The sequence below is a fragment of the Synchiropus splendidus genome, chromosome 10, assembly GCF_027744825.2.
Source record: "Synchiropus splendidus isolate RoL2022-P1 chromosome 10, RoL_Sspl_1.0, whole genome shotgun sequence".
Lineage (NCBI taxonomy): Eukaryota > Metazoa > Chordata > Actinopteri > Syngnathiformes > Callionymidae > Synchiropus > Synchiropus splendidus.
In genome coordinates, this window is record NC_071343.1 from 7565366 (window position 1) to 7585556 (window position 20191).

Genomic DNA, 20191 nt, shown 5'->3' on the forward strand with positions numbered 1-20191 from the left:
CTGAAGCTTTTGTTATGAAATTCCTCTCTGGTTCCTGCTTGTATTTTTTTGTTTGTTTTTTTCTTTTGGTCTAGACGGAGGTTAGTGCACATCACCTGGAGGCATTTTCCAGAAGGCTGCTCTGAAACTATGAAGGAAAGTGGCATCCATGAACGCCTTGAAAGAGGATCTCATCGCCACAGCTGGTTCCTGCCTCTCGTCCAGTGCGGCTGCTTCGGTTGCTTGTGGTCTGACCACCGTTTTTTAGTTCCATGTTTTTTGACTCCCTTGGCGCTGGCAGTGCTTTCTGTTCAGTGTAATCGCGTTTGATCCGTCTCTTCTTATTGCATTCTTCCGCTGCCTGTGCCCACAGCCTGCGCCAGATTCTGTTTTTGGTTATGGATTTTCATTTTGGTTTCAGTGTCGCCTCTCCTCAGTTTGGAATACCTTGGATCTATTTTCTGTTTTGATTTATTGTTTTCCATTTCACTATTAAAGACTCAACTGAGTAAGAGACTCCGTGGTTACAGCTTTGGTGAAGTGCCCCAAACACCAGTGGCTCTTATACACAATAGCAAAGCAGACAGCAGCATGAAAGAACACAATGTGTTGCTAATAATTTCTAGTAACAATATGCTGTATACAATTCTTACTGTATATTTCTCAAGGCATTTCTCTGAATATTGGAAGAAAACGTCACCATGTAATTCTCCACTTGCTATCAAAAAGCTGACAATACAGTTATCATGAAAAATGTGATAATTTTTTTTTAAAGAAAAAACTGCATTTTGCTTCCTCAGCAAATTTCACCAGGCTCCTAAGAAAATGTAATTACCGTATGATACGAAGATCAGTGCTGACGCTCTGATTACATCTGACCTTGACTCGGCTCCCTCGACCTGAGGTGACTCGCACGTCTGACTGCATCTCATTAAGCATCACGGTGGTTTTCAGTCGCCTGATAACAACCTCAGATAACAGAACGGATGCTGTGATCTAAAGAACAAAAAATGTTTTTACTCTATGATAACGCAAATAACCAACCTCCCACAGTCCAAAAACACATTGAGGGTATTTGATTCTACACTATAGGTTTGACTCATCGTGTGTGTGTGCGCCCTGAGATACGCGAGAGACCTTTCCAGGGTGTCCCCTGCCTCTCCAGATTCATGATGAATTAATGGATTTAAATGGATCCTCATTCACTACTACTTCCACCAAGGAGTTTATGCTCTGTGCTGGTTTCTAAAAAGAGCTCCATAAAAACCAAGCTGCTTCTGTCAGCTACATGAATCCACTGAAAACTAAAATGATGCAGTACCTATGCCTGGTCCAGAGCAGTTGCCTCTTTCCACTGAGGAAGCTGCAGTCCTCATCATTATTCCCAATGACGGCTGATGGTGCTTCATGAAACAATGTCCCCATTTTCAGAGCTCAGTAGGTGGCGCTCTCTGCTCTAAAATCTCTGGATTTGTACAACCATTTCAATCATCATCATCAAGTGATGGCACCACCTGCTGTGCTCTGAAAATAAGGCCACTGTTTCATGAAGCCTCATCATGAGTGATGGGTTCATGAGGCTTCACGAAGCAGTGTTCTAATTTTCAGAGCCCTTAAGATGGCACTCTCGGCTCTAAAACCTTTGGATTTGCACAACCATTTCAATAAAACCTCTCGTCATTTTTAAAACCGAGAGCACCAGCTACTGAGCTCTTAAAATAAGGACACTGTTTCATGAAGCCTCATTCACCCATCCCTACTGACTGGAGTTCAGGAATAAAACACATCTGCCACCGTTTCACCAAATAAATACTATATGGACCCTACGTCAATGCCAGAATAAAGTTTCCTCAAATATGGTTTCTGAAAAATTCATATGTCTTTTAATTGATAAACACGATTTGTTCAAAAGCTTTTAAGACTTTTAACTTTGACTCTCACAAAAACCTCAACAGCATCTTGAGAGACATCGCAGACATCTGTTCCCCTATGAAAGCGGAGAGCAGATAGAAACCAGAAGAAAAAGTGTTAAAAGTCAACCAGGCATATTTCTTCCATCAGTTTTGAATCACGATCAAAGTACTCACAATGACATGAGCTTATTTAAACTTTCAAATGTATCTCGCTTCTCAACTGTGCATCAGTTTGTTCTAGTTAAGCTTAAGGTAGCTTTTACTGTCAGTTCTGCCACATGCATTACATACAGAGGACTGAAATGTCACTATTCGGCAGAAAGTGCGGTGACATATACGACATTAAACCATGTATAAAATACAACATAAACAACATATATGACTGTTACTTGCATGGTGAGACGATAAAAGATATCAGTTGCATCTACTTGCACTGTCAAATACATAAAAATAAAAAGAGAGAGAAAAATATTCTCGATCGAACTAGTGAGTGAGGGAGTTGATCCCAGCATCAGATCAACATAACAACACTGGTAAAACGCTGAACATCCCTTGTACATGTTGAGGCACCAAACTAGTCCTGCACTGCCTCTCAGCCCGACCATTACAATTGTTATGCGTGAGTGTGAACTAAATTTGTTGGTTTTGTCTGATGACTTGCCATAAATGAATCAGTGACAAGACTCGATTGAAGCTGCGGCTTCATAATTAGCAGCGGTTCTGATGGAGTCATTAAAAAAAAAAAAAAATGTGCAGCAAACATTCCTCGCTGTAGCTACAATTGCTGTGTAGTCATGAAGAGTGTTGCCAAGCTGCTGTCAAAGGCACGGAAGTCACCACTTATGCCTGATAATTAAACACACGCAAAACCGACAGTAAATGAGCCCTGATTAGCTCGCGACGCAATTAAAACTACATGCAACAAGGTGCGCATTCTTCTACGTCTTTGTTCACATAAATGAACAGAAATGAACAGTGGCTGAACGACATATTGTTGGAAAGCACCACTCACACAAAAGGAGGAGAAGTGGCTCCTGGATTGAAGAGATATGTTTGAAATGTACAGCAGGGACCATTATTGAGGCATTAAAGTGAGTGGAAAAGTATGCCACTAAGTAACGAAAGAGAAGTAGAGTTAATGTTAGAGTGTTCCATTTCTTCTCCTAACACTAGCACTTAACACTAGCACTTGGTTTTGAGTTCCCTCTGCTGTGAAGTGACCTGCGACGACAAAGTGAAGTGACTGACGTTCAACATTTCATGGCTTCATGCATAAAGACCACAAGTCATTGGCTGCTGTGTTTTGTTTCCTGCATATCGAGTCTTGGAGACGTTTTGGAAATGCCAGCTGCCAGTGTTGTTGCAACCTCTTGCATCAGCGCTGATCATCTCACTTGGTTTGGCGAACCAACGGAGAAGAAATGGGCGGAGCCAAAGCCGGCCTTGCCGCTATGTTGATGGATCTGTTAGAGGTATGAGGATGTTAACGTTAGCCTGGATGCTAGCCGACTGTTGCTTGTGAGGAAGATATATAAACATACTGTTGTACATACTTGTGTTGTTCATGTTGTCGGACACGGTCGACCATTTGGGTCGCTGACGTGTGATACCAGAGAAAGTCAACAAACTAAATGTCCTATCCAACATTGCTTTTAAATGAAGTACTTTGGTGTCCTGGAGATCTATCCACACTTCATATTCCCACTTGGTTTCAAGTCAGCTCCAGAGCTCCCTCAGTTTGAAGGGATCATTTCAAGTGGTGAACGGCGAATGTTGGGACACACTACACTTAGACGTGAACGCACAAAACCCATTGTTAGGGTCAAAAATGAGTGTTAGGGTCAGAAATAGATCATAGGCTCTGATGTAATTCACGCCTGGTAAGGAGGCAATCGGTACTTCCACTTGGTCTCTGTTGCACAGGTGTTGAACAGACATCGAAAAGCGTTTTCAATGAGATTGAAATATGAGTCAGTTGAACGATCAAGGACAGAGTTGTGCAACAGATTGCTTCTTGAATTTGACTTGCAGAATGGCTCTATTTCGTTGGCGTCAGGTAGGTTTAAAAATGTATTTTTGATTCATATTAAAAATCTATTAGTCTTTGTACAGCCCTCGTCATAGTACGTAAACAGAGTCACATGGTGTTCATCTACAGCAACAACACCAGACCACACTGGGAACAGCCTGGGCAGCAGACTCACACACCACTGCTGGGCGGAAACGGCACAGAGCCAAGGCCCGATGTGGCTGGTCCCATGTGAGGAGACAGCAACCTTCCTCTGAGCCTTTGTTCAGCACTACAGCGAGACAGCACATACTGTAGTTGGTTTTGGATGGACAGTGAAAACGCCACACAGAGCAGAGGTTTTCAAAACTGGGGGGGAGGCGTTATGACAGGGTGGGGAGCAGGGCTACCCCAAACACTTTTCATTATTGAGTTAAACCCAGCAGATGGAGCTCATTTTACTACCGAGTATCTAAAAAACACCACCATAAGAGGGCTGTTAAAAAATGTAAACATCACAGGAACAAATTTTTACCGCCAGCAGGGACAAGTTTGTGAGAGGACTAGTCATTAAACCCAAAACATACAAGTCAACAAGTAAAAAAAATGGGGATTCCTATCTTGCCAATGGCTTCACCTCTACAACAATGGGTAATGAGAAGAGACCACTGTATGTACTGTGTACTGTGTGTACTGTTCCTATCCCTTAAACCTCACGAACATCACTAGTATGAACGCGCCACAGTAATGACTATTACATAACACACCTTGTCCACTATTAAAAGACGCGTGAGAGAAGCTGCACACGGTCCACCTCCTGAGCCTAAATATAGAGCCTAAATAAGAGCTGAGCGTGTGCATTTGCATGAATAAGCTCCTGTGTGATCAAAACAAAAACAAAACATCCAGTAAAAAAGAAAGAAAAAGAAAGTGCCCAGAAAAGTGAGCCTGTGATGTTATGGAAATTGTGCCGTATAAACACGCAATTAAACTGAGAGCAGCGAAAACATTCATTAAACATGAGCCTTTCTGAGAATAACTCCAGGCTATGTGGATGTGACAAACCTTCGACACCATTGTTGTGTCGGACCTTGAATGACACTCGATAAGAGAGCTGTGTCAAATGAGGGAGGTTAAAAAAAAAGAGAAAAAAAATCTGTTTTCATTTTAATACTGTCCACTCAATTGTCTCGAAGCAAATATCAAGACACATATTTGTATTTTTGAAAATTATGATTTCATAGTCTTGCATGATATTGCATTACTATTTTAAGTTTATTTGCTGAGCAATCCGGTTCTGACTGACCCATTTGTGTAATTGTGTTACAAGACACTGTTTACAACATGACGACATTATACACGCCATATTGTACCAAATGATCAACGAAATCTGCACCTTCCCGTGTCAGCACAGAGAGAAAATGGAAGTTATTTTGATCGACTTTCTTAATCTCACACTCCCCCAAAACTGTGTATTTCAATACAAGTAACATCCGACTTATGACCTGCTCGACTTACGTCCACCCGTACTTACAACCACAGCCAGCTGATGCTTTTTATTTCTTTTTTAATCAATGTTTGTCACCGCAGCACATAGCAGCAATGCGTACGACAGTTACGGCAGCACAGTATCCCAGCATCTCACTCTCACACAGCGATCTACAACTACAGTAGCACCTATAACCCTCGTGTCGGCTGTTTTGAATGGCAATCCACTTACGTCCACTCTGACTTACGACCAACCGGGAGTTCTGGGAGGAAACCACAAAGAGAAGCTTGGATTATTAATAAATTAAACAAATGGATAACCAACACTGTACATAGGTTGCAAACCATCCTCACTCCCATGACGTAATATATTGACGTTGGAAAAGTTGGGAACATTCGCGTCCTATACTGACGCCAAAGGCAGCCTTCTGAGTTGCATGTTGACGCATGAGGTTTTCAATTAAAGCACATGTTCTGCCTTCCACAGGACATCGTGTCGCATCAAAAAGACAGAGCCTGGGGTTAGTTGAGCCATGGGATGGCTCCTTTTGGTTTATACGAAGGAATAATATGTGTAAATTGCTATTTAAAGCCCTTCAAACAGCTGTGGGTCACAGTGACTTGCAGATATCCGGACGGAAAGCTGCCTTTTATGGCAGTATAGGATGCGGAAGTCCACTTTCCCAACATTAATATATTACGTGAGGATGGTTTTATATGTGAATAACCAGCTTGGACTTCTAATAGTCCATCATCTTTTGATTAATACTACGATCATCCTGTATTTGCATTGGATTATCTGTAACCCTGAATTGCAAAATGTAGCAACACCTTCATTGACCAATTTCTAGAAGTTGGCAAAAAAACACAACACACAGGAAGCAAATAAATGAATAGTGGGAAGACCCTCACATCGCCACTCAATCCATAGGTTAAGCGTTTCCTCGTGAAAAATAAGATATTCCTCAAGTTGATACATAATTCATGTTTTCTCTAGGCTTCCAATTCAGTTTAAATTAAAACCTTGCTGATACATGTTGCCATGATAGAGCATTAGAGAGAAGACTTAAGGTCACAGCCACAAGTGGGAATCCATTTCAGCACCATAATAATTAAATGTGACACTCAGGCCTTACAATAAATGGAATATTAAAGTACTCACTTGAGGCGGGACGACCGCTGTTCTCGGGTGGGAGGATGCTACATGACATATGGATTGGTGGTGTGAGCACTCTATCCTCTTTGTTGGACGCCGCTTTTATCTGATTGTCCTTCCAGGGGAAGATAGTGGGAAGAGAGAGCGAGGCGAACGTGGGACTTTATCGAGCGCTCAGCCTCTGTGGAGAATCCTGCTGGCTCTCTTTTGTGAAGCGGACTTCACTGTGGCCAAATCCAATCAAATCTTTTTAAGGATAAGTTCTGTCTATCAGCAGCTCGTTGCTGCTGACTGTACTCTGTCATGTCATTGAAGAATTCTGCAAACACAGAAGGATTTTTTTTTTGTTTTTCTTTTTTTGGGAGACAAAGACATCCGAACACAGGAGAACTGTCGGGCTTTGTGGTGGGAAGGAAATTGCAGACCATCATTTTGAATAGGAAAGTAGTGCCATAACTGGGCGATAAACATGTTGACTGGAAAAAGATGCAGTTTCCAAACAATATCGCAAACATCTGATGGTGTCTTCTGAGCAATGGAGCTGACACATCACGTCCCCTGTGTTTGTGCATCTGGCCACGCCAAATGTCTTACAAGCCTGAATGACTCTGATAAAGGTGTGGGAAAGCAGATGCAGCATAAAAAAACATTCTTGCACAGTAATTGGATCTAACCCTCTTATCACAGTTGCAACAGTTGCAACACTGCTAAAGGGAATAATAGTGAAGGGTGTCTCGGCCATGGCCCTCCTGGACATCACCATATCACCGCATCAATGTCGATTATTTTGAAGTGGACTTTTGCGTCCCAGACTGACGTCAGTGGACGTTGCTTGTCGATGGATTGGACTTTCACCTGGGGCATGTTCTGCCTTCTGTAGCATATCTTGACACCATGGGTGGCGCGTCATGTAAAACCAACACACCCTTGCGACCATGGCATAGCACAGTATATTGTCATAGGGAAGGTGGACTTTTGCGTCCTACACTGAAGGCAGCTTTCAGCGTTGCATGTTGACACATTTGTTTTCATGGAAGTTGGGGTTAGCTAAGTCATAGGAATGCTCTGCTTTCATTCCGCACGTAACAAGTCAGTTGGCGTATAAAGGCCCTCTAACACCCATCACCATGGCACCAAATCGGACGGCTGCATTTTGCGTCAGTATTGGACGCAAATCTCCTTTATCTCATTCAATATACATGAGAGCCTGTTTCTCAATTGCTTGTGTCTTGTTTTTGTCTATAACAAAAAAGACTTAAAGTGCATCAATTTGACTGAGATTTAGAAAACTGCATGTGCGATTACACTTTATTCTGGTATGGCAGAAAAAAAAAGTATGTTCCCCAAGGTCACACACGGTAACACGCAACCTGAGAAGGAGAGAAGGACTGAGTTAGTGAAAAAAAGACAGAGGTTTCTCTCACTATACGAAATAGTGACGCTGGATATTGGAGGCTCCATCAGTCACATACGGTGCAAAATACAGCAAGCATGTCCCCCGCCACTAGTGTCCCAACCCACGATGCAGAAGAGCAAGTCACGCGTGATTGGACGCAAAAGTCTACTCGCAAACAGACATTGGTCGAGACATAGGTGGACAACATACCAGGGGCACTGGGGAAACTGCAAAACAAGTCAAAATAAAATAGCCAGAAAGAGCACAAAGAGGAAAGAGTATAAGCCCAACATCACACAACACCAAGTGTCGCCCCATTTTCACAACAGCAGGTGACCTTGATTCCCAGTCAGTGTTGCTTCCTGATTGGACATTGGGGGCTGATATTTCATCTTAAAAGTGAGCGTGTAATGAAAACCAAAAAATACTGAGGGTTTTGAACGTGGAATATGAGATCTAGCGCTGAAATCTTTTAAATAATGAATGTGATTTTGATGGCCCACGACGTTTGTCCTTGATCATGTTTCCTGGGTATAAAGCAGCTGCTTCTTCGCTAACTTTAAAGAGGATATTGTCTCTTACAAAGGAGGATCTGTGGAAGCCGAATCTCACCACTGAAATCAAAAGAGGAGCGATGTGGATTACAGGCTTGGAGCGACAAACCATCCCTTCATCATTTCCAGGTCTTCAAGATGGGATCTGACACAAGGACCATCGGGATAGTGTTGATTTAGTAAAGCCAAACTTATTTCCTCTGAGAACTTGACCAGGTAGAAGAGGTGTGATGAGAGCGGCTCAGGATTAGAAACATGTTGCACTGTCAACTACATGTCAAACACAATAACTGAAGGGGTGGAATGAGTATAAAAGATCCGCTGAAAAGAAAACACAACAGACCATTTTGTTCATTGTAAAATAAATGTTTGTTTTGTTTGTTTGTTGTTTGTTTCATCACTTTATTCGTCAATAAATCCCCCCTATTTTTATTAATGTATATTTACTCTATAACCATCAGTATATTTGTAAAATACTTTATTTTGATTAAAAAGTTAGTGAGGCACAATTAAAAATGTTTGTTTATATTGAAAGTTAATAGTCTTATTGGAGCTTCCTCGATGACTGAGAGCAGTCACAGTACGGATGAATCAAACTTGTGAAACAGAGCCAAAAGATAGAGCTTGAGGATTAACCAGTGTGTGAAGTGCTCCACTCCCTTCTGTCTGAAGAAGAAGAGAAGAGTTACAGAGGAGTTTCATTGTGAGTTTGCTGATAATGAGGAGCAGTCTGTGCTGACAAGAGCAGCACTGTGCTGTGACAGACAGGATGACACTGTGTTTGCTAGCTTGTGAAAAGAGATGACACTGTAAACCACAAGTTCGTGCTCTTCTCTTTGGAGACAGGATGTTAGAGACAACGGAGTCAGTTTCAATTTGGATCATTTCAGGAGACACCACTGACGGAGGCTTTCGAAAGTGAGGGGAAACACCGGATGAACAAGACTATAATAAACTACTGTGAGTTGCAGCGATGTAGTCACCATCATACAGTGGTGACTACATCGCAGAATAAACCTTCCCAAGGTCAAAGGAAAAGATATATATCTTACGCTCCAACATTAGTTCTGTGATTTATTTCATCTTAGACACGTTGCAAATAAAGCAATTTAAAGGGGAACAAGTCTGATCTGGCACCCTGAAGTGCGGCGTGTTTATTCCAGTCATTACTTTTCCTCCTAGACAGAATGCATTCCACAGCAAGACGTCACGCCGCTTGCTGCTACACAAAAATACCAATGGACAACCACAGGTTTTCTCTCGGAAGTGCAGAGCAGAACAGCAGGTGGGCTTGTGAAACATTTCAGTGTAACTCTTTTACATCAACGCAACGAGGCTGGAACACAGTCAATAAGAGTAGAAATGTTTGTTTTGGTTTTAAGGTCTCAATTGAAGTCTGAAAGAGTTGATCGTGCATAAATCGCGACACACACACAGACTGAAGGCCAGTCAGAATGGCTTGTGATCATTATAACTAAAAAAGGTTTCATATTCCAATTTGTTTATGTTTTGAAAGTGTATAGTTAGAGAAACTGGATCTCCCACAGGGCACATCGATGTCTTACCCTGCAGTGTGACCAACCTCCCGCCAGCAGACGGTCGTGTTTCTGCTTCTGAATGCGTTACAATTCATTGAAAAAATATTGCTCCAGAGGGAACTCAATCGAATAATGCAACCGTCTTTGTGTTTTCAGCAATATTTGAACATGGAGACTGTGGTGAAGTTAAATCATATTTAAAGTTTTAGATGATCCATAAATTCAGAAAATAAAGAGCATCCCTTATAACTCAAATGACCCAGAAAAAGCAGGAAAATAAACATAACGTGCACGAACCGATCAGCTGACCCACGACACACTTTGTTATTGTGTGTAACGCAGCCTCTGTATGCAGACGTGTCCCGTTATCTACATTTACTGACTGTTTTTTCTTCATATTGAGGTGTAAAACCTTTCCTGTCTCCTCACTGGACCGTGGTAGAGTGTCACAGGGGAGGTGCTGGAGCGCTCACTCCAGGGTTTGATGTCCTGTTGTGGGCTGGAGCTGGGACAGGGATGAGGCGAGTCTGGGACAGAGCGTGACTTGGTTTATGACTTTGTCACAGCCAAACTGCACAGAAGCGCACATTCAGAGCTGGACACGCACCGGGCACCTCTTCACTTCTGGAGAGACGTCACTCACTCGGCAACCCCTCCCACATGCAGCGGCCACACACATAGAGGAACAGCCACCTGCAGCAGACACTCTACATTCACTCCTACAAAAGACTATTTTAAGGCTTGGAACGCATTATTTCTTTTTCCATTCATTGTAATGGCAAAAATCGATTCAGATTTCGAACAAATCGCTTGTCGAACAGCCGTCTGGAACAGATTGTGGTCGAGAACCGAGGTACCACTGCACTTATATTGCAGCTGTGCTCAATATGTTAGCTCCCAGTGTCCATATTTTTGGAGTGTTTTTCACTGTGGTTTACTGATTCTTAAGATGATTTGTTGTCTGTTTGTTGACCAAGAAGTGTCAACCTCTTGCGTTCAGGCCATAATCCTTCAATGAAATCAGATTGCATGTCGTATTTAAAGCAGCACTAATGTGAGTGAGGGCACGACAACCATGAAGACTGCGACATTATGACTGAATATCCTTTCTCTGAACATATAACATAAACTACCTGAAGGGCCCAGAAATCCTAGCTCTTGCAGCTTTATGATGGAATAGGAAGATGTGACCTCACATGAGGTCAACCACTTCTAGCAGGTGCACTGCTCCGTCTCATTAGACTTACGACTCAGAAGGAAGTGCCAAAAAGAAGAAAATGCAGCTGGAAAAAGCAGCAATGTATAGGTAGCGAAGAAAACAGCATCTTCTTTCACGAATTCTGTTACATGGTGGGATTATGTAGTGAATATGGTCAGTGATCCAATGTTAATTGGGGTGATAAAAGAAGGAGATACCTGAAAAAGTGCCAACTGCAGGAGTCTAGGTTTGAGTGAAACTTCCTTTCAAGTGCTTGAACACAAGAATAACTGGAGTGGGAATTAAAAAATCAGCCACTGGAAAAACAGCTGTTAACAAAGACCCATAAGATCAAGTGAATAAGTGCCTTTTTCTCTTAAGTGGACTGAAGCATATCTGAAATGAGTGAGACGGTGGTGGTTTGGAGGAAGCGAAGAAATGTATTTTCAAGCTTCATAACCGGTGCCAACTGTTGGATCAAATGAAAGCAGATATGTCCTTTTATTAAAGCGGAAGGGAGTGTGGAGAATTGTCAGGTGAGGAAGTTGCTGCTCTGCTATCGAAGTAACTTGAAAAGTTCTGACAAAATTGAATTATTTTAAGTAAATGTCAACAAAAAATGGAATAGATGATTAAATTCTGGTGGCATTACATTTGGTTTCAGAAATATTTCAAAGGACGGCGACAATCAAAGCCATAAAACAACTTTGATGTCGTGGGGTTATTCATTGCTTTATACACGTTTCTGAAACTTGCAGACTCAGGATTTTGGATCTCAATTCAGGCAAGGTGACAGGTCAAAAAGGAGCTTTAAATACTGCGGAATCGCATTAGGGGCGGAAATGGGCTGCTTGGTGGAGGTCTCTGCTGAGTGCTCCTCGGGTTAATCGATTTTGAAACGACTGGTAGCAGGTGGTACCGTGTTGAAACATTGAAATTTGGGGAAGGGAGGGCCTGGCTGATGAAAAGTTAAAGGGTATTTCATGAGATCGGTTTTATTGTTTGGAGCATGTCACGATTGAAGAGCGAAACTTGGACTTTGGTGTCACAAATCATTTGGCAGAGCTCGACAAACAGATAGAGCCACTCTGTTAGAATACGGCTTCATGAAGTCACAACACTTCAAGGAGCAGAAGAATATAACTTTGAGAGATTAAGTACTACAACCCCGAGTTGTATTGAGTCAACTTTGGATGCCTTTTCTCACTTGGGGTTTTTAGATTTCGTCTTTTTTCAGTTCAATACGTCCATGAGCCCCGGTGCCCTTGGGGAAGTGTCATGCTATGCTTGACAGCGGCGTAAACAACAGCCAAACTCAGTAGTGTTGCTTTCAAGACGCTGTATGTCAGAAGAGGCTATTAACAAAAACTGTTTGCCTTAAGTAACGAGTCATTACATTCACCCTCAAGTGGTTCGACCTTCATCCTATTTTGCTCGAATCAATCACTTTTGTGGTTCTGCAGAGGCAGTGATAGAAGGGAATTCAGCCGACATATACATACATAAGGGAAACAGGGAAAATGTATTTATGTTTCACAGATTGTTTTCCTCCAAATGTGGTCCTATATAGACAGTCAGATCAGAGCCATGTGGTGAAAAGACTTCAAACAATACCACCGAGGCTCAAGAAGTGCTTATTTAAAACCTGTATTCACGATCCACGATCCATCTCGGCGTGATTTCTATTTCTTTCGGATAATCCCAATCCTGGTTCTCGGGCTTGATGTAGCCATGCATATTCAAATCGACTTTTGTGATTTACATCATGTGTACATTCAATACATTATCTGCAAAAAAAAAAAAGATGAAAGCAGATATTTTCCCAGTTGACCAGGTGGTATTTATGAGTTTGAACTGTGTATTTATGAGAGTGCGCATGCAAGATTCTATATTTATGTGAGGGATGGGGATCTTTGCTTTCTGTTTATTTAGGTTTGGGTTGCTTATGTATATACAGTATAAGAGTGACAACTGTGAATGAAAGAGGTTATGATTGTTATTTATTCACTCAAAAATAATAGCCACAACAACTATATTTACGACTCTAGCCAAACTTCAATGGTCATATAAATCACAAGTTTCTTTTCTTCTGCCACCTTCTTTGTGAATCCCACACATCTTTTCGGACACAACCTTCTCTTAAATACACGCAGGTGCAAAGCCAGATCAGCACATGCTGTGTCAACACGTCCACTGGACTATATTGAAAATATTCGACATGTTCTGGTAGGTCCACTTTTATTGTCAAGGGCCAGTTTCCTGTTGATCTCCGCAGCATGCAGCTGAACCGCCTGGTAAATACGAGATAATAATAATAACAACACTGGTTATGAATCATGTTCACTCGCTCAGCTTCTCTGCTCAGTTTTAAACTCCCATTTTCCCCACAGTGGCACCATTTCTACTTTACAAGAGAACGTGTGGAATTTTATTTCTGCTCTTCGGCGCCAATAAACGTCAAAATTTGAGTGTGAGTAACAAATATATTGTCTGTCCTGTCTTTTCTATCAAAGGCAGTGCATCACATCGCCAGCTTCTCAAACACAACAAAACATCTTCTCTAAATTGAACCTTGCGAAATATTACAAGCAGCGTGTTGAATGCCACACACTTCCCGTCAATGCGGAATGCAGATGATCTCATTAACCTGAACCTTCTCCTGTCAGTTCAGCGGGAAACTCCATCATTAATGAACACAACACATTCAGTGCAGGAATAGACGTGACAACTGTTGAAGCTCAGCCTGTCGCTGATGTTCGCTCCTCTCTAATCATATTGGCCTTTTCATGTGCACAGACAGCAGCTCTACAATTGGACATCAATTTGATTGAGAAGAATGTTCAAAGAACATTGCTTTGACAGGAAAAATAGGATGCTAGAGACCACAGGGTGTATGCCAGAGCAGGACGCCCCCTCCACAGACCACGGAAAGACGAATAAGAAAACCGTATTGTGAGTAATTGTCAAGTGAAACACCTCTTGTTAAAAAGTCGGATGCGATGAGGACAGACATTTAGTATCCATTTATATCCAAGGGACAGTTTGGGACTTAGGAATGGGGAGTGTGGAACAGTCTGAGGACAAAGTTGGATTGGACAAAGAATGTTTGGAATGGAAATAAAGAGGAACCAATGTGATGTCACTTTGAGAGGTGAAGGTGGAGGAGGCTGCTTTGTTGTGGCAACCTTTGATGGGAAATGACAACTAGGAAGAGAAGTTAAAACTGATTTCGACGTACAGTACTATCTCACGACCTCAACCTCACAGTTTGGGTCATTGCATTACCACCTCTGGAGTTGGAGTAGCAAAAATGTAGCGTCAGTTACAGATACAGATCCACAGGTGTATGTATAATTCAGGGCGCTCGCATCATCGACACATCCAACAGAAGCAGGGAATCCTTCAATGTGGTCCACAACAAAAAAGCAGTGCAAAACTTTCATCTCTCACTTATACATCGTCTTTATCATCAGAGTCTCCACCTCACACTTGACCACTCCAAAGGCGAAACATCTTCATCATCAACTGGACTTGGGGCGTCCATTGTCGATGCATGCATAAGTTTCCGCTTTTGACTCCAATTTTCATTAACCTTAAAGAAGACCACCTTAAGGCTTTGTTATTTTAAAAAAAATACACAACAGTGGAGGAGATGGAGTGAAAGTGTTATTGCATAATGGGTCGACATGCAAGGTGGAAGGTCAACGTCCACTTGACCATTATCATTTCCCTCTGATTTAGGAGTGAGAATATGTTAATGCACTCGACGCTGCGCCCCAGGATTAGCGTTTTCTATGCTGGACGTTTGAATCACACCTGAAACATTGTGCCTTTACCGGCCACTTGGACATCAAGAATGGTGAATGGAGAATGACAATGCACCTGGACACCATGGGTGAAGATGAAAAGTGATCAAATAATGAACAAGGATGTGAGACTGTTGTTGGACTGGCCACATAACCTGTTGCTGGTTCAACGTCCCCTTTAAATGCCCATAGCGCGCCTACCATCGCGCAATGCTGCCGCACTTCTCTGGCCTGACAAAGACTCTTTCTCTAGAAATCAGGCCCATGTGTTTGTTTCTAACGTAAAACCAAGTGTGTAACATAGAGGTCACATATACTGAGGGGAATCATTGCTCAAACATGTTTATTCCTAAACTGATGATGTGCCACTTAGTCCTGTAAACACCACAATGAAATAATGTGAGTGTCAAACAATAGTTTAAGTGCCTTGTAACTGGCGGAACAGGATTATTCTGTAAAATGATATTGTGGAGGGATTTCATTTCTTTACCATCCACAGGGGAGCGATGCACCGTTACCCTCCTCCGGCTCTTCCATGAACAGATTGGTTGCCCGATATGCTTGCCAAGAAACACCCTGCCCCTTTGTATAAACTGCACTCTAATCCCTCGGCCTCGGCTTCTGGTTATGTGCCCTGATAGGATTATAAGAGATTCATTATCACATAAAGTGCATAGCTGTAAAACATATCCTCTGCGACGCAGAAATAAAATCAACAGACGAACCACAGATATACAAGTCCTCTCGCAGTGTTTGCTCACTGAAAGAAATTCATTGATTCGGATTCTTCCTTGTGTTTCTCAGCCTCACCCGATGACTCCTGGACTCTGATGTGCAACCTTCATATTTCAATCAATATTCAGGGAAGGATGCAGTTAGAAACAAGGAAGGGCTGTGAGATTTCCAGAGTGGACCCATGGAGCAAGGAGCGGAACTCTCATCGGAGTGATTCACAGCCAGCAGTTTGTCCCCTGCTCAGCCTGAATCTCTGCTGTCTATCTTCTTTACATGAACATTCAAGGCTGGAAATATGCATCCGTCAAACATCCCCCCATTACTTGGGCTGCCTGTCACACCTGGGGCAGCTCACAACCAGCATGGAAGGGAAAAAAAAAAAAAGTCTGAGTGGAGCTGTCAGCACAAAACCCACTGAGAACAGAAACGGCGCAGGCGTCCCCATCTCTCCGACTGAAATTTCCTCAAAACTTTGATATTTTTCTGGGTCTCTCACAGAGTGGCGGGTTAATGATGGAGGCAGTGCCAGGAAAGAAGCTGAGATAGCTTCCATTTGCTCCAAATAGCATCGACACATTGTTTTACACGAAGGAGCCTGCTCCCACTGAATCGCTGGACCCATGTTGCCGGCTGTAGGATTCACAATCCTGGAGTATAAAAACAGGAAGTTTTATAGTTAATATTATCTTAGTGTACTGTAATACTTGTTGGGGCAGAGATGTACTGGGGGTAGTGCAACTTAACAGCTGGGGGCATCTGTCACCTCATCAGTTCCTGTGCATGAGTTGGTATAGGAGCAAATATGTATGCAGATGTACATGTCAAAGGTGCCTGTGCAAGTGGCAGCCAGTTTGGCAGCTCCTGCTCTTTCTGAGCTTTTTTAGGCTTTTTACTTTATTTATTTATTTTACTTTAGTCTGTTGTATTTTTGTCTCGTTTTTGGGTGGATATACTGGACTCAACATGGACAGTGATACACTTCCTCTGTTCTGCCATCTAGTCATTGTTTGAAATCTGGACCACAGTTAGCAGCTACGTGGAAACTCCACGGTGGTAAAGTGGCCTAGCTGGTGTTCCGCTGGTTCCAAGCTATGAGGAACGGACGAGATCAATACCGTCGAGCCAGGGCAGAGCACAGAGTGTTAAGGGGACAGAAAGGTGATGTCACTACAGGGCAAAAATAACGGGATGATGGAGGAGCTAGTGGCACTGATCAGACATCAGTCGGAGAGTGTAGCACGATGCTAGTCACGGCTCCACGGCTAGCCACGAATGTGACTGTCGTGTTAGACGGATTCCAGCTCTCGCTCTCGTGGTGCTGGGCAACACCTCCAGAAATACACTTTGTCCACCCTCGATATTCATTGTTCGATGTTTTGGACCTTTGTGCATATTAGTGATGAATTCTCTACGGTGTTTACATATATATATATATATATATATATATATATATATATATATATATATATATATATATATATATATATATATATATATATATATACACCTTATTTAAACTAAAGCTCTATTAATGTCTTGAAAATATTTGTATAATAATTTCAATTTTCTAAGAATTTCAAGTACACTCATAGTAGTGGAAACCCTGGCCATTGTGTCGTGAAAAACATCCCTGAACAAAAGCAAACAGATGCTTTTCTTTGCTTTTGTTCAGGGATTCCTTCATGTTTGTTGTTGTTGTTCTCATCCTAGCTGCCACGTGTCTTGTGCATCAGTGGGATCAGTGGACCAGGAACTCCAGCACTGACAAAGGTTCCCTGTTGTCTGGAGAACAAACTGTTAAATTAAATTAATTTAAATTAAAACGATTAAATGCAATTAAAATATTTTAACACTTTTTTGTGTGGTTATATATATATATATATATATATATATATATATATATATATATATATATATATGGCACTACCACATCACCAACCAATCCTTTAATTAAGCTCAGAAAAACTGCGAAGAACTGTGACTCCAATGTAACTGCCTCCCTTATATTCATTATCCAATAAAACTTTTCGTCCACCTATCAGTTAGAAAGGTGTTTTCCTTTGTGCTCTGTGTCTTTCTATTTCTTACAGTCAGTTTCAATTAAATGTGGTAAAAAAAAAAAAAAACGCATGCCGGCGTCCCTTCACATCACAAAGCCATTTTTCTTATTCCACCCCACAGTCCAGGTGAGCATGCCAAACCACGTCATGAATGAACTATGAGCACTCTGTTGTATTACTTATGAGACCCAAAGCAATTGTGCAGCAGCTTTTTACAGGTGTTGCTAATTCACCGAGGTGTTAACGGTTATTAAGAGCGATGGGAAAATTGGAATAATGGGTTGATGAAAAAAGCAACACTGTACTGTGCCTTGCTTCCTGATAAATCTCACCTGAAAACTATTAATGTTTGACACTCGTGTTAAAACTACCTGTCGACCAACAGTAGCGAATGTAGATCAAGCGACTGCAACACCGACGACTCCAGATTGCAGAACTGCATTTTTGTATTATTTATTTAAACTTCAAAGGCAGAACAAAGCTCTTGGGCACGAGAGATATATTTATACACCCCCCCTAACTAAGAGCCAAAAATGGTGCTTCATTTATGCTAATGTCAGACAGTTAGGAAACACGTAGGATTAGCCAGATCTTGCACGTTGATCTCACCATGGAAAGTCTAAAATCACAGTGGACCTAATAAAAGAAGCTGATGAAAAATCTTCAATCTTTGCTGTGATAGAATCATGAACATTCACTGACCCCACCTGGTTGTTATCAATACCCATCCATAATCTGTCAGAGTAATTGAGAGTCTCCAGATACTGTAACCTCTTCAGCTCTGCTTCTCCGTATCTGACCTGAGCGCTGGGAGTCCACCTTCATTTCCACGGACTTGATTCATTCGCCTGCTCCTGGACTCATAACTCTTACTTCAGGTCTTCCCTCCAACTGATTTGATCTGCAGATGCTGCTTCTGGCTGTCAAGACAAGCAACCTGTCACTCGTTGTTTCTGTCAAGCCGGCACCATCTACTTGACTTCTAGAATCTAAAAATGTGTCAAGGTTCAAAATACCTTGACTGAAGATGCTGGACACTCACATTAGAGCAACTAGAAGCGAGAGAGTCTCTCATCTGAAGCAACAATAAGGATCACTTTTTACTCTTGTCCTTTTCTAATGCAACAAAACAAGGTCTTACCTCGATCGCAGGTGATGCTGCATGTGTTGGTCACTGATCCAATGTCCAGCACTCTGTGACAGAAGAGACAAAAGCCAGCAGACGAGGAGTGCAGAGAGAGACCACCGGCAAGAAGAAGCGAGAGCGTGAGAACAAGATCCAGAGGAGGGTGAAAAAGTGACTGGAGAGAGAAGCACTGGCTGCTGAGAGACCGGAGAGAGCTGTAGTGCTCTCACACAGCCCTGCGCTACTCCAGCAGGGATGTACTGGCTGTGGGAGGTGGTGCTTCACAGTCAAATGACAACCTTGTGTCTCTAAAAACCATTGGCTAAGAGGGACCATTTTCTAATAAGCCATTCCGCGCTGTCTCCAAGTGAACACTCCCCCTCCTTCCTGACTGTCTTTCTCACACGCAGATACACACACGGCTTTCCTCTCGGTCACGCTCACTTGCTCAACTTGTACTTGGCACTTTAATACCCCTTAAAATACTGTTCATAAAAAGCTATCTTAGACCGTTGGCCTTCTCAATGTGGGGTTCCCTCCGCAAGTCCGCCTCCCACATTAAACTATCTTGATCATAGTCTCACCTTCACATGGGCTCATGAGGCTTCATGGAACAGTGTCCACATTGTCAGAGCCCACCAGATACCACTAACTGCTCTAAAATCTTTGGATTTGACCAACCATTTCAATGAAGCCACCCATCATTTATAAAGCAACAGCGCCACCTACTGATGAAATGAGGACATTGTTTCATGAAGCCTCATTAAAAGTGAGGGGAGAAGACGTACAACAACCACTGACATTTCTGGATCCAGTACATAAGAACATCAAGGTAGTGATGTGCTGATGAGTCGTGATGGGCTCTTGAGGCTTCATGAAACAGTGTCCTTATTTTCAGAGCCAGTGGGTGGCACTATCTGCTCTTCATTTCAATGAAGCCTCCCATCATTTATAAAGCAAGAGCGCCACCTACTGATGAAATGAGGACATTGTTTCATGAAGCCTCATCAGCCCAGCACTACTGATGTGGCATCATGAAACTGTCCTCATTTTCAGAGTCCGTAGATGGCACTCTAAAATCTTTGATGTCAGAGAAAGCGCCACCGACTTTGACTGTCAACATCCTTTTTAGGCAAACAATAAAGTCAAAAACATTTTTGACTATGTACATTTTATATTTTCTGGAAAAGGAAGCTGTGTTAGAGTCCTCAACCCTACACCTGCAAATAAGTTT

At 42.2% G+C, this 20191-nt stretch overlaps 1 protein-coding gene across 3 annotated transcripts in view; it reads right to left on the reverse strand.

The window, feature by feature from the left end:
• The window catches only part of thsd7ba (thrombospondin, type I, domain containing 7Ba), a 151275-nt gene extending 132114 nt beyond the window's left edge, over window positions 1-19161 (reverse strand). For 2 of the 3 annotated variants that reach the window (XM_053877128.1, XM_053877131.1), the window contains exon 1: window positions 18973-19161. The gene's annotated coding sequence lies outside the window, so the exon portion shown is untranslated. Of the gene's footprint in view, window positions 1-6550; window positions 6662-18972 lie in introns of those variants that run through there. The other variant, XM_053877130.1, reaches the window with a different exon arrangement.
• Window positions 19162-20191: the final 1030 nt, after the last annotated feature.